General features: G+C 41.1%; 1 protein-coding gene across 2 annotated transcripts in view; it reads right to left on the reverse strand.

Moving 5' to 3' along the window:
- Positions 1-14448, reverse strand: part of USP43 (ubiquitin specific peptidase 43) — a 125167-nt gene that overhangs the window by 92233 nt on the left and 18486 nt on the right. The gene's annotated exons all lie outside the window — the stretch shown is intronic.

Here is a 14448-nt window from a genome sequence, read left to right on the forward strand (position 1 = left end):
CAGGAGGAGTAAGGAATGGGAGGAGAGAAAATATTGGCTATGAATACATTCCCAAACAGGTGGTACCCCTGAGAGAGCTTCCACACTGACAACTTATCATTAGTGCCATTTGATCCAGAAGATTTACACAACAAACAGATGGCATGGTGCAGGTGTCTCTCTGTATGTGTTAGCTTGCTTGTTTGGAAGTTAACCAAATCATTTCAAAATTAGAATGAACATTTCCTTAAAATAAAGATGTGGTCCCAGCTGAGTATCAAGAGGAGAAAACATAGGCAAATCGAAGTTCCAATGACCATGTCTTTATGACCCACTTGCAAACCTGGCAAAACCACGTGCAAATTGGAGTCCCTGACCAAGTTCTAACTAGGAATGCATCTACACAGCAGAATTAATACAACCTGACACCACTTGAACTGCCATGACTCAATGCAATGGAGTCCTGGAACTTGTCGTTTGGTGAAGTGGGCCATCAGCACTCTTCGGCAGAGAAGGGTAAAGACCTTGTAAAACTACACCTCCCATAATGACACCGCACTGGGCCATGACAGTTAAAGAGGTGTGAATCTGCATTAATTCAACAATGACCATAAGATGATAAAACTTTACCTGAGTTGGCACAGTTGACACAGCTGAGTGCAAGATGTTTCCATACCTCACAGTCTTCCTGTGCAGTGAAGAGGCACACTGGACATTCCTTCTATTGGGTCATTAGTCACAAAAGCCCATGTCTAATAGAGCAGCTAGTTGGCTGTTCTTCCACCCTCATCAATTTGCATGTGACTTTGCACTGAAAGGATATAGGAAATGTTCATATCTTGTCAGACTGTCATCTTTATATGTAATAAAAAAATCCCAGTTACAAAAAATATATATCTAGATTTGGTATATGAAAGAATGAATGTGAATTATGTTATGGTGCCCCAAAGTTATAGCATCTAAGGTTTCTATCAAGTGGCCTTTCATGTTCGTCCCCTTTTAAAAAGTGATTGCCCACAACGCTCCAACACGATGTTTGCTTTGACCAAACTACAGAGCAGCACAGGTAAGCAAGAACTGGTTTATAGCTTGGCTGCAGGCCCATAATAACTATTCCTGGAACAAGACTAAATGTCCTTCCTTCTTCAAAGTTCATAACACCTTTAGCTTAAGGCAATGTAAGCCAGTTTTATACATTGTGATTACTTCCTCCTCCCTCCCATTTTGACTGCTTTGTATGTCTGCCACTCTCCTGCCAAACAAACAGCTTTTAATACATTGCTTTGGATGCTAGCTGAGGTTTAAGGAGTTTAGCCCCATTTGTAGAAACTCCAGCACTGCATTTACAATTCTGTTGTGATCCAAAGCAGAAAAGATGTGAATACAGAAAGATAAAAGCACACAACTATAGAACAAGAAAGGGGTTACTGGTTTTTTCAGAGCCCTAGGATCTGACTGTCCCTAGCAAGGGTGAGTTATGAATGTTGCCACTGGAGCAAATGATCCAAGGCATTGTACTGTTTTTGGCCTGGCATGGCACAGCCAGCTCTCTCTCACACACAAACACATATATACAGCACAAGTGGTGTTGCTGTGAAGACTAAGAATTGGGCCTCATCCTCAACAGGTGATATTGTTTCCTGAATTCATTTCCCAACAGAATGTTGCGTGACTTAGAAGGTTGCATGTTGAGATCACGTCTGCCTCTATCATATCAGCTGGGATTAGAGGTATGCCAGAACCACCTTTACCTCAACCTGAAAAGGCATGGCTCTTGCCCAGTGATTCCCTATTGACCCAGCAGTGCTCTCAGATATGACCTTCTGTAATATAAAGATGGAATTCCAAAAGAGTTGCTCAAACCTCAGCAAGAAAGAAAACCCTGTCTTTGAAACTGATTCAAAGTCCCAGCTGTAAGATCAAGGTCCCTGGATTGGTTTCCAAGACTGATCACAGAGATGGGTTTGTTAATGAACATATTACCACAAAATGCCAGTTTGAAGACCCTTTGAAAGAGAGATCGTACCAATCACAGTCAGATCTAATTCTGTGTTAGGAGCAAGGTAGTTGCTCTTCATGACACGAAACCAGTCACTGACTATGGGCTTTAACTGCATTGGATGAAGTAGGGTGGGACTCAGGTTAAATAAAATCTGCCAGTGTGCAAGATGTCCCAACACTCATTATATCTCCTACCACAGATTAATGTGGCTATCTGAAGACCTTGATTTTTATATGTCAGATGGCACTGGTTTAGCAGAGAGACAAATATCCCACACAAGCTTGCCTGATTACAAGAAATTGAAAAGTGGGAAAATAACCAAAGAGGAATACAAACAAATGCCCAACACATGAAGGGAAAAGGTCTGAAAGGCTAAAGCACAAAATGAGCACAAGTTTACCAGGGAGATTAAAAACAATAAAAGAGGGTTCTTTGGTTATGTCAGCAGAAAAAGGAAACAGTAGGGCCTCTGCATGGAGGTGGTGGTGAAATGATAACAGGAGACAGGGAAAAGGTACAGCTGCTCAACATCTTCTTTAACTCAGGAGATTGATGTTCAATCTCAGCAATATGGAGTGGATGAGGTAGTAGGGGAAATGCATACCTGCCAATCTCTAAATGAATTCAAATCTACAGAGCCAGATGAACCACATCCAAGAGTATTGAAGGAACTAGCAGAAGTCATTTCAGAAGTCCTGGCAATAATATTTGAGAATTATTGGAAAACAGAAAAGTCCTAGCAGACCGGAGGAGGGCAAATGTTGTCTCTATCTTCAGAAAGGGAAAAAGGGGACCCAAAAAATTACTATCCAGCCAGCCTGACATCAATACCACAAAAGATTCTGGAGCAGATAATTAAGGAGGAAGTCTGCAATCACTTAGAAGGAAATGCTGTGATCACTAAAAGTCAACATGGATTTCTCAAAAACAAGTCATGTCAGACTAATCTTATCTCTGATTTCAATAGCTTGATAGATGCAGGGAATGCTGTGGATGTAGCACATCTTGATTTCAGTAAGGCTTTTGACAAGATCCTCCATCAAAGAAGTAAAATGTTTAGTCTGCAGAAGAGAAGGTTGAGAGGAGACATGATAGCCATGCATAAAAATATGTAAATGAATGTCATAAGGAAGAGGGAGCAAGTTTGTTTTCTGCTGGCCTGGAAACTAGGATTTGTAGCAATGGGTACAAATTTCAGGAAAGGAGATTCCACCTGAACATTAGGAAAAACCTTCCTGACTGTAAGAGCTGTTCAGCAGTGGAACCCTCTGCCTCATCATGTGGTGGAAGTTCCTTCCTTGGAAACTTTTAAACAGAGGCTGGATGGCCATCTGTCAGGATTGTGCTTTTCCTGCATGGCAGGGGGCTGGACTAGTGGACCATGTGGTTTCTTCCAACTCTATGAGCCTATGATTCTATGATTAGGTCATGGCATTCCAGAAGAAAGGGGGGGGGGGGGTTACTTCAAAACATGCTTGTATTACATCTCTCTACAGTCAAGGTGCGCTGAGATCATGATACCATCTCCCCTGTTTTCCTAGTCAGGCAACTCCCTTTCCTGTGGGCTTAGCACTCCTGGCCACAGCGTACCATTTTCCTTGCTTTTTCAATATCATTCTGTTCGTTGGTTCTCTTCTGCATTCTTGTCTATACATACTGCTTATCATTCTGTGTTGGAAACAGCTCTCGCAGTAAATGTATACCTTGATCTCATTCTCAAAGAAACTCCACAATTTCACTTGAACCAAACACATACAAATGTTGAAGGAACTAATCTTTGCACCAGATCAGGCTATTGTAATGCACGTCACATAAGGCCACCCTTGAAAAGAGTTTGGGAAATAGAACTGGTGCAAAATGCTGTTGTCGCAATGCTACCAAGGGATTGCCATTTGAAGCACATTGCTTCAGTTTTATTTGATCTACACTAACTGCTAGATTGTTTCCAAGAGCAACTCAAGTTCTGGCGATCATCTCGAATGTCCTTTATGATTTGGGTTCAAGAAAGGTTTGGCTCTGGCCCATATCCCACCAGGTCTGTTTGCAATAACTTGGTTACGCACAGTTTGTATCAGGGCCAGTTCAAGTGTCGCACCTAGGCTTGTAAGAAACCTGTATATTCTTTTTAAATAACATTTTGAAGATCATCTTATGTTAATAGACCCCAAAATGGAATGAATTCCACCCCATCAACCCCCATTACTTTCCTGAGTTGGTTATTTTTTAATCACTTCATTTTAAATGACTCAATTCTATCACATTTTGGTTCATACACTGAATAGATGCTGTATCTTGGTAGCAAGGGAGTAAGATTTTTCTGCCAGACACTAACTTACATATACATTGCAAAGAACGCAAGAAAGAAGTACATAAGCTACAGCTAACAATGAGCAATGTAGCCAGCTTTCCAAATTATAACCAGTTGCAGTAGCTAATTACTGCACAGCAAGATGTAGTTTAAGCACATTGCAGCCAAATACAAACACTCCCAATTTTTTGGGGCAGCCATGCATGCAAACAAGAGTAAATGCCAGTATACTAAAATCCAGCATAGGAATGGATACAATGCATGCGGTCATTCATTTAGACAATAAATGACACAGTGATGTGTATCTATGTTTGGATAACTGTGCATGATACAAGGCAAAGATTGTGAGTGTTAATTGCATTTCTTTCTATTCATGTTAGAGTTCTACTGATTGTCCAGAAGGAAAAGAAAACATATGTGTTTTTCAGCATATACTTCAAGTGGTGAAGAACAGAGCAGAAAGGGCACCAGGGGCCACTTTGTTAGACAATTACTGGCCTGAGAAGATGCCTCTTACAAAAGTGAGGGGGGAAAGGGAAGGAGGAAGGAACGAGGGAAGGAAATAGGCTAAGTGTGAGCTTCAGGATGACACAACTGTCAGTGTCAGTTTACAAACTACAAACCCTATCACATCACATCATTTCTCTAAACTGTAACCCAGGATTCTATACAATGTTGCCACGACCATTAAAATGGAATGATAGCACTATAATAATATAGTGTGATGTGGTCCTAAAACTATAGGTTTCTTGAAACAAATAGTGTGTGCGCTGTGACAGTGGATGTTGAGGATTTTTCTATCGCAGCTGTTGGTATAGGATTCAACACTTGTTCATGTACACACAACTATAGTGCATTATTGGTAAAGAAGGGGCAATCCACCATCCCAACAATGCTTCAGCCAAGGCTTCCTTCCACACATAAGCTCTTATTGACTAAAAGAGTCAAAGCAATTTCACTCTGAAAGAGAAGAATCCAAGCATCTGGGAAAGTAGCTCCCCTCCTCCTCCCGCCAGAGAGAATGAGCAGCTTGCACAGGAAGCCCTCAGTGAGCCCATGCCATGAGAGAATAGATGCAATCGGCCAAGGGAAGGATTGGTGAGAGCTACTGAATTGTACCATATGCTGGAACAGAAATAACTGCTTAAAGAATGTGCAGAAATTATTGGGGGGGGGGGGGTTGTCTTAGAATGCACCTGAAAGAATTGTGCTTTCTTAAACAGTGGAGTCCCAGTCTGGGCAGAAGTAACAGATACAAAAAGTATGAAACACAACACAAACACACCATATGGCTTGCAATATTTCAGCATTTAGTGAGCATGTTATAGACTTCCCTAGAGAAAGCAAAACCTGTTGACAAGGCAGGTACAGACTTCTCCTTGACCTCTGCCTAGTCCCTAAGTATGTGATATGAGAAGAGAGTACCAAAAAAAAAATCACTTCCATTCAGCATAATTAATCCCATAATTAATACTGGGGAAAGTTTAGTATCTTCTGCTTCCTGAGGAACAGACATGACTCTCCTTTCTTTAATCAAGTGGGTCTCCAAGTCTATGGAGCGAGGTGTATGATTCTAGGAAAAACACCTCTTGGATAGGATTGAACTTTAGTTCCTACTCTGAGAGATATCCCATAATTACATCTGAGGATCTTTGTGCTAGCCATAGACGATCCAATTAATTCCTTGCCGAAATAATGATTACTGCTCCAGAACACATGCTAGGGAGTGCTGTCCTGCTGTCACAACTTGCCTTTTGCAAAGTAACCTCACAGCTACTTGCCCTCAAAACTCCTACTCTCCTTTTCAAAAAAAAGTCCTATGCCATTTACGGTGGCGAAATCCAGTTCTAAGAGTTTCTCCTCCTGAGGCTACCATCTCCAGTGGCAATTAGGGAAACAGAGAGCTTTGTACAGGAGGAATTCAGTGCTCGCTGCCACATGCCTTCATAAAAGGCAGGTTTTCAAACCAAGATAAGGGCCAATTAATTTTAGCTTCAACCACTCCACAGCCTTGTCTCTCTTACACAAAAGCAGGTGATTTCCTTCTGGTTGAGCATTGTGTTTGTTCATTTTTGTATGTGAGCATGGAGAAGAGACAGAGGAGGGGATATATAGTGAGGAGATGCAGAGAAATTGTGAGCACATGCAGAAAGAAACGTGTGTGAAAAAGAAAAACAGAGCATGCATCACATAGCTAGGCGTGAGAATATATACAACTAGCCCAGATCTATGTTTGGCAGAGAACTGCATTTTTTTGGCAGTTGAGTTTGATCTATTTATCTGTCTTGCCTTGCATTTTGTATCTTTACTATGAGTTAATCAAAACAGTTGGGTTTTATTTTGTTTTTTAAGAAACAGAAGAGCAAGTGTACATGAAAGGACTGCATTAACAGGCAACAACATAGCCGACATGTTTCTGTTAGTCATAGACATGTGCCCCACAAGCAACCGCAGATCTCTACAAAGCCTCATATTAAGCATCATTCTTGAAATTAAAAATAACTCAAAACAGAGAAACCGGAAAGTAGCTACTCTGAGTTTGGAGACTAATGTATGACCCTAAATTAGGCATCCTAAATAAAAACTCAGGAAAAAAACTAAGAGAAGATAGTACACCAGCAACTAGAATGAACTCCAGTGCCCAAGTTCATACAGCAATAGCAGAGGAAGCCAGCCTATGTTAGGGAATGGACAAGCAACAGGACAGGGGAGGGAGGAGACTGCAGCATATTACTGGTCACAAAGCGCCCCAGGTATCACACAATCCTATCATCCCTAAGGAACCACCAGAGCAAATCACAGCCAGAGGCAGAGCACGAGATAAGGCCACACAATCAAACACTTATCTCAGCATGTCGGATTACAGTACATTCACAGCCTCTGGAGACACGATGTGGCCTGCCTGACATTGCTAGAGAAAGCAGAAAATAAAGATACAGGTACAGATGTAAACGAATTTCCAAGATCCAAATATATTATACAATAGGTGCTAGTACGGAAAAGCTGCTATATTGTTTGCCTTTTACCCCTTTATCGAACATGGTCTTCTGAATCTCTTCTGAAACTATTCCTTTCTTACAGGGGATGCTTCTGAACAGATGGTCCCAAGCACTACCAAATAAAAGACACCAAGCAACTGTCATTTCCTCCTATGTATACACATTGCAAAGAATGGAAAGTATTGCACGTGGCATGCAAGTGTTACAAAGTACCAAAAGCTTCAGTTCCTAGTTGCATCCCATCAGGTTGATCTCCGTAGCATTAATATTCATCATTATTAATTCCCCTGCTTTGGTATGCATTAAGTTGTGTTGCTCTTTTCAAAAAGCCCAGATAACAGCTGTCCTGATGGTGTGGCCACCTAGCAAGCTGACAAACTTAAGTGCAAGCATCCTCAAACTATGGCCCTCCAGCTATTTTGGCCTCCAACCCCCAGAAGTCCTTGCCACCTCGTTCAATGGTCAGATATTCTGAGAGTTGGACTCCCAAACAGCTGGAGAGCCCCATTTTGAGAATGCCTACTTAAGGGAATCCAGAAGGAGCTCTGCCTAGATGGGATTCAGGCTCTAAGGGGGAGAAGAGGGATGAAATCTCTGCTTTTAGTGGCACTTATCCTTACTTAGGGGCACAGATAATATTTTGATAGCTGCACAAATACAGACAAGCTGTCTAGAGAAAAAACACCTGATTAACTTTAAAAACAGATAAATTTAATTATGAGGTTTCAAACATTTTTGCATGATAAAGTTGATCGGAAGCATAATTCCTCTTCCTCTGTGGCATTAGATAACCACAGTCCAAGTTACAATACTGGGCCAAGACATCCGGTGCTAAACTGGTTTTATTGGGAACAACCATCTATGGCACACACACACATCAGAGTACATCAAAGATGCAAATGACCATTGAGCCCATTTCAGAAACATTTTTGAAAACTTTTAGGTCAGTTCTTGATCTTAAAAGCCTTAAATGAGAGGGAGATATGGCAAAAATACTCTTTCCATGCTCTCAAATGGGCATGGGGGGGGGGAACCTTGGTGCCCCTCCCTGGTTTAATCTCTCATGCAATGAACAGAGCAAAGTAGGTTCAAACAGGCTATTTCTTATTAAGTTCTTTTAAATTAGTAAGATGGAATTTTTGACCTATCATTATGTGTAAATGTAGCTTTCTACCAACAGACATAACCCAGCAGCCATGTTGTAGAAAGCCTAACCTGGTCTTCTATGTTCATCTTATGTCTGCTACTGTTATTTAGATCATAAAAGATGATACTAGCTATTAAGAGTTACTGGAGGACTAAGATGTAATTTAATGCACTATGCATTAAAATTACATTTACATAATGTATTTCAAATGTTCAATCACTTTATATAAATTATTTGTGCAATCCTTCAACACGTCAGAGAAAATAGGTGTTTTAAAACTTATGTGAACCATATAAACTTTAGAATGCAATACTATGAAAGCTGTTAAAAGTATTTCTTTAAAAGGATGAAGAAGTGAAAGAGAGTTTCTGATAAATTATATATACACAATCTGGGCAATATGTCTCTTTCATTCAATATACACACATGGAAAATTTGAGTGCTGATTTTTAGAGACACCCGTGAAAGCACTGACAGCTTGGCGCCAGCCTCTCAAACATCTGCAGCACATTCCAGCAGAAGGAGAGATCCTAAGAACCGGCATATCTCTTCCTACTCCACTCATCTCTGAAGCCACCCTGCCCTGCTTCACAGATCAACTCTTCCTTCTAGGCTCACAGATGCTGCATTTAACTGCAGAAAATACCCTTAGGCAAGATGCTTTAAAGGTAAAAGTGGTACTTATTAGTAATCCTTAGCATTTATAGAGAGCTTTCTGAGTGTTCAAAGACATTCACCTACATCCCCTCAACTTGGCAAAGCGGGACACTGTTGTTGCTTCCTTAGTGTGAAGCAGGCTACTGTTTTCTTCTGACATTTGTTGTCTGATCACAATCTGCCAGCTCTTGTGGAACAATCCAGTTCCAACAATGTTAGAGATTCTGTGGCATGTAATAAATGAAAAGGCCAAGTTATAGAACAAAATAAAGAGAGTGAGACTGTGTTCCCCAAAACTGTTCCAACAGGTGGGATAAAGTAGCAGGGGGAAACATTTGGCCCTCTAGAATACTAACTCCAAGGTTTTGCTCTTCTATATGTTTTGATCTTCAACTCCCGGCAGTCTTAGCACTTGACTAATGGTCAGAGATTCTGGGAGCTAAAATCCAAAATACCCATAAAACCAAAGTTCGAGACTCACTGCACAAGCAGCTAATGCATTAGTTCTCCAGTCACCCCTTGACATTCTCTATATCAGTGATTCTCAACCTGTGGGTCCCCAGATGATTTGGCTTTCAATTCCCAGAAATCCTAACAGCTGAGAAACTGGCTGGGAATGTACAATGTTGATGTAAAGTATTTAAAAATGGTGAAAACAGAAGATGTATACCATGTGCGATGCAATGCCTTCAGTTCTCCATGAGGAATGGATCATTAAAGCCATCAATCTCCATGATTTACCAATGAGGCACAACCACAAATTCCATTATTGGGCCCAAGCCCCACTCCCCGAAGCCCAGCTTTCCCACTTCTTTATTCATTCACAGGGTAAAGTTAGCCTTCCAAGCCCTCTCCATGCAAGATAAGCCATATTTATAGTGTGCCGGAATCAGCTGACAGAGGGAGGATAAAAAAAGGACAGGATCAAGTTCTCCCTTATTCTTGGGTCCTCACGTGGTCTGGCTTGAAGAAGAGGGTTCGTTGGTGAATAATCAGGTCCTAGGGAACCACTCTCCACATATGGAGTAGCACAAAAGTGACCTCTAAAGTGAAGTTTTTAAAGCTACAGTATCCAGGTCCCTTTTAAGACATAGCAGGGACTTCCCCAGCTCTTCGGAAGTGCTCTGGAAGGCAAATCAGCTGGTCAAGCTGGCTTATGATAGTGAAGTCAAACAAGGTGTTGCTCTTATTCTCCCTGCTCCCCGTCTCCTTCAGAAAATCTTTACTTCCCGTGGGGTTACTGCCTGGTCCACTCTTTTTTCCTTGTTGTTCTCCTCTGGTTATAGTCTTACAAGGTTAGGACAAAACTTATGACCTTCTGCACTCCAGATCTTTCTGGCTATTGCCACAGTTGTCCCACTTCTTGGCTGCTATGTCTCCAGTCAGGCCCATAGCCAGGATTTCGTTTTGGGGGGGGGGGGGGGCTGAAATTTTTTCAGGGGGGGTTTTGGGGAGGCTGAGTTTCGGGGGGGGGGCTGAGTCTGAGTGAAAGAGGGTCTACCCTAGCAAACCTTTTGTATCATTACCCCAATACCCCCATGCATATGGGATATATTGAGTATGGTGATCAGATCATGATATGAATAAACATAACAGTTTAAGTAATGCACCAGTAAGGCCTTTTCGCGAACCACCATGAGAATTTCGGGGGGGGGGGGCTGAAGCCCCCCGAGGCCCCCCCCCCCCCGGCTACATGCCTGTCTCCAGTATCTCGCTGTAGTCAAGTGACAGATCAACTGCCTGGCCACTAGCTTTTGTCCTCATCACTGGTTTATATAGCTGCCTCTACAATTTGGAAGAAGAAGGGAAGGACACTGGTGGGTAGTGGTCCCTGACATCCCTCACACTAAGATACCACACTTATTTCCCCGCACTTCCTGCAGTATGCTTGCACCTGAATTTTGAGGATGATTTAACTGGTCTCTGGCTGTCACATGCATTGCAGAAATCAAAGTAGATGTGTCCAATCCCTCTCTCACACACACACTTTTTGAAAAATGTCCATCATTTTTTTCCTTCCATCTCTTTAAAGAATCCTTTCCTCTCTGAAAAAAACTTAGCACAAAAGCAGTGACTATCAGGCTCAGGAAGATAACATCTCTTCAAATAATGGTCAAATTCAATTTAACTTGAACCTTCAAGATTTGAGGGGTGGGGGGGGGGGGCTGAAAACTTTCCACCCTTAAGTTTTCAGGTTATTGTACACTTTGGCCCCTTCCACACAGCTGTACAAAATCCACATTGAACTGGATTATATGGTAGTGTGGACTCAGATAATCCAGCTCAAAGCAGATATTGTGGATTATCTGCCTTGATTCTGGGTTATATGGCTGTGTGGAAGGGCCCTTAGATGGGGGTGATGTTTCTGAGCACACAAACCTACTGCTTTTGAACAAAGGGCCATTCTACACAGCCATATAACCCATACTATCAAGGCAGATAATCTACAATATCTGCTTGAACGGGATTATCTAAGTCCACACTGCCATATAATCCAGTTAAATGTGGATTGTATGTGGCTGTGTGGAAGGGACTTTAGACAATGTTCCCCAAACTTTAGTCCTCCAGGTTGGACTTCAACTCCACAAGTCTCAGCTGCCTTGGCCAATAATCAGGGATTCTGGGAGTCCTAAAACCTGGAATGCCAGTGTTTGGGAAGTGCTCTGTTAAGGCACTGGAGGGTTGATGTTGTTGTTTGGATAATCCAAAATCAATATAATAAAATGTGCTACTTGTGTAATTTTTTTTAATGGAAGGAAAGTATTTAGACATGTAAGCAACAAGAAGCATTAAGGAAGCCACTTAAAATGGCAAAATATAAACTGGCACAAATCACTAGCCTGGATGAGCTCAGAGAAAGGGAGACCATGGCACATTCTGTAGTATCAAGGCTTTTTGCTTATTTTCCATTCCTATTTTTGCCAGCAGCAAAGCAGCTGCTATCCCATTCCAGAACTCTGCCTGGCAGGGTAATTAGTGACAGATTAATAGCAGTATCCCTATAGGCTTTCACATAGTGAGAGGAGAGAGACATTGCCCTTCACCTGCCAGGCACACCTCTATCAAGCATCTCAACACTGGGGGCGAAGACCATCTAGAAGAGCCAAAGGGGCAGTTGTATGTTTCTGCAGCAATGGGACTGTTAATTCATTCTTTGGGCAAGTTGGGCAGTCTTCCATATTCTGTTCTTGTAAGCAATTCACATAAAAGATCAATGTTACATCTAAAACACACAACAGGACACATTGGCAGTTTCTTCCAATATGAGGTGTTAACCAAAACCTGAGCATTTCACAGGTAAGCAATCTGCATGCTTGCTATTAGAGTCATCCATTATATAATTTCTGATAGCTTAATTATCTCATTTTTAAATTTATGAACCAGTTACATATCAATTAACATTTGAAAATCTGACATTTTAAAATTGACATTGAAAAAATACCATATATTGTTCAAAAGGAAAAAGGCTTTTTGTTGTTATAATTCTCCATTATAACACAGACCAAACTGGATGTAATGTTCGGATTTCTTTATGACTTTTTAGTTATTTAAAAGTGGAAGGGGAGAAGTATTTGAATCAGAACTGAAATGACAACAGGAGAGGGAAGTGTTATTATTTTTACTCCACAATAATGTGAAAACCTGCCTACACCTCCAAAAGCTGCTATTAGTTACAGACAGGTAAGAGTCAAGAACACAACTTTATGTTTTCAATACCACAGCCAATATCAGCTGGAAGAGGATAAACTGGTTATATTGCACTGGAAAAATATTAAAACCAGGGATGAGGTCTATATGATCTTCCATATATTCTGGAACTAAAGCTCCAGTTAGTCCTATCTTGTAGTTGTATACCGTCATCATTTTCAAGGGCCCTTCCGCACAGTCCTATATCCCAGAATATCAAGGCAGAAATCCCACATTATCTGAGTATGGACTCAGATAACCCAGTTCAAAGCAGATATTGTGGGATTTTCTCCCTTAATATTCTTGGATATAGCGCTGTGGGGAAATTATATGGATCCTAAATTAACCCTATCATGGAGTTTTCTTTGGAATATTTTTTCAGAGGGTGTTTTCTGATTGCCTTCTTCTTAGGATAAGAGAGAATTCAAAGCCTCATCTTGTCTCCTGTCACAATCCAATGTCAAACTACTATACCAAGCTGGCTGTTTTTAGTCACACGGTCCATAGGGGAAAGAAGGAAGATGCATTCCAAAAGCATCTGAAAGGCCACAGATTTCCCATCTCTAGAGCAAACCTTCCTTCCCAAACATCACACCCATGTGGCATGAATGCCTTTCTAAAAAAATTAAATGTATATCAAAGCAAAGTGGAAAATACAAGCAATAAAAATAAATAAAAATAAAAAGCGCCACAAGAGGAATTACTGTATTAAGGAAGAAAAACGAATGTCATTAATTGCCATATTTAATATATCACAAATAAACCCAGGAATAATTAGAATAGGCCTGGCAAAGAAAAAGCTAATATTTAAGGTGTGTATCCAAATCATAGTCAGGAAAACAATGGGCTCTTCCACAAAGCCCTATATCCCAGAATATCACGGCAGAAAATCCCACAATATCTGCTGTAAACTGGGTTATCTGAGTCTACACTCAGATAATGTGGGATTTCCTGCCTTTATATTACTATAAAGCCCTAAACGTTTCTGGACCAACTTACCTGTCCGAATGTGTCTCCCCTTACGAACCATCGAGGATTCTAAGATCATCTGGGGAGGCCCTGCTTTCGGTCCCGCCTTCGTCTCAAGTACATTTGGTGGGGACAGGGCCTTCTCAGTGGTGGCCCCTCGATTATGGAACACCCTCCCTAGGGAGATTAGATCTACTCCTTCCCTCTTAACGTTTCAGAGGCAAGTTAAAACATGGTTGTTCGAGCAAGCAGAGTAGCTAATATAGGAAATGGAACGATTTGACAATGGAACTGGACAATGCTTGATAATAATGCGACACTAATGATGTTGTTTTCATTGCTTTTGTGGTGTTTTACATTGTTTAATGTTTTAATCTATATTATGTTTTTATATGTACTGATTTGTTGGAAACCGTCTTGAGTCACAGATTGGCTGAGAAAGGCGGTATACAAATACAGTAAATAAATAAATAAATATTCTGGGATATAGAGCTGTGTGGAAGAGCCTAATATCATCAGTATTTGAGGTTTTCAACTGAATCAAAACATGATAGCACATTTCATTACTTAGCACTGATTTCCCAGGTCATACCTACCTTGCACCTAATGCAGCAGGACCAGTAGGAATAACTTCTTATATTACTCCATGAAGGGGAAAAAACTAATCAAAATGTCACAAGATAATACTTTTGATCAGAAA

This window comes from Anolis sagrei, chromosome 2 (genome assembly GCF_037176765.1).
Source record: "Anolis sagrei isolate rAnoSag1 chromosome 2, rAnoSag1.mat, whole genome shotgun sequence".
In the NCBI taxonomy this organism is placed as follows: Eukaryota; Metazoa; Chordata; class Lepidosauria; order Squamata; family Dactyloidae; genus Anolis; species Anolis sagrei.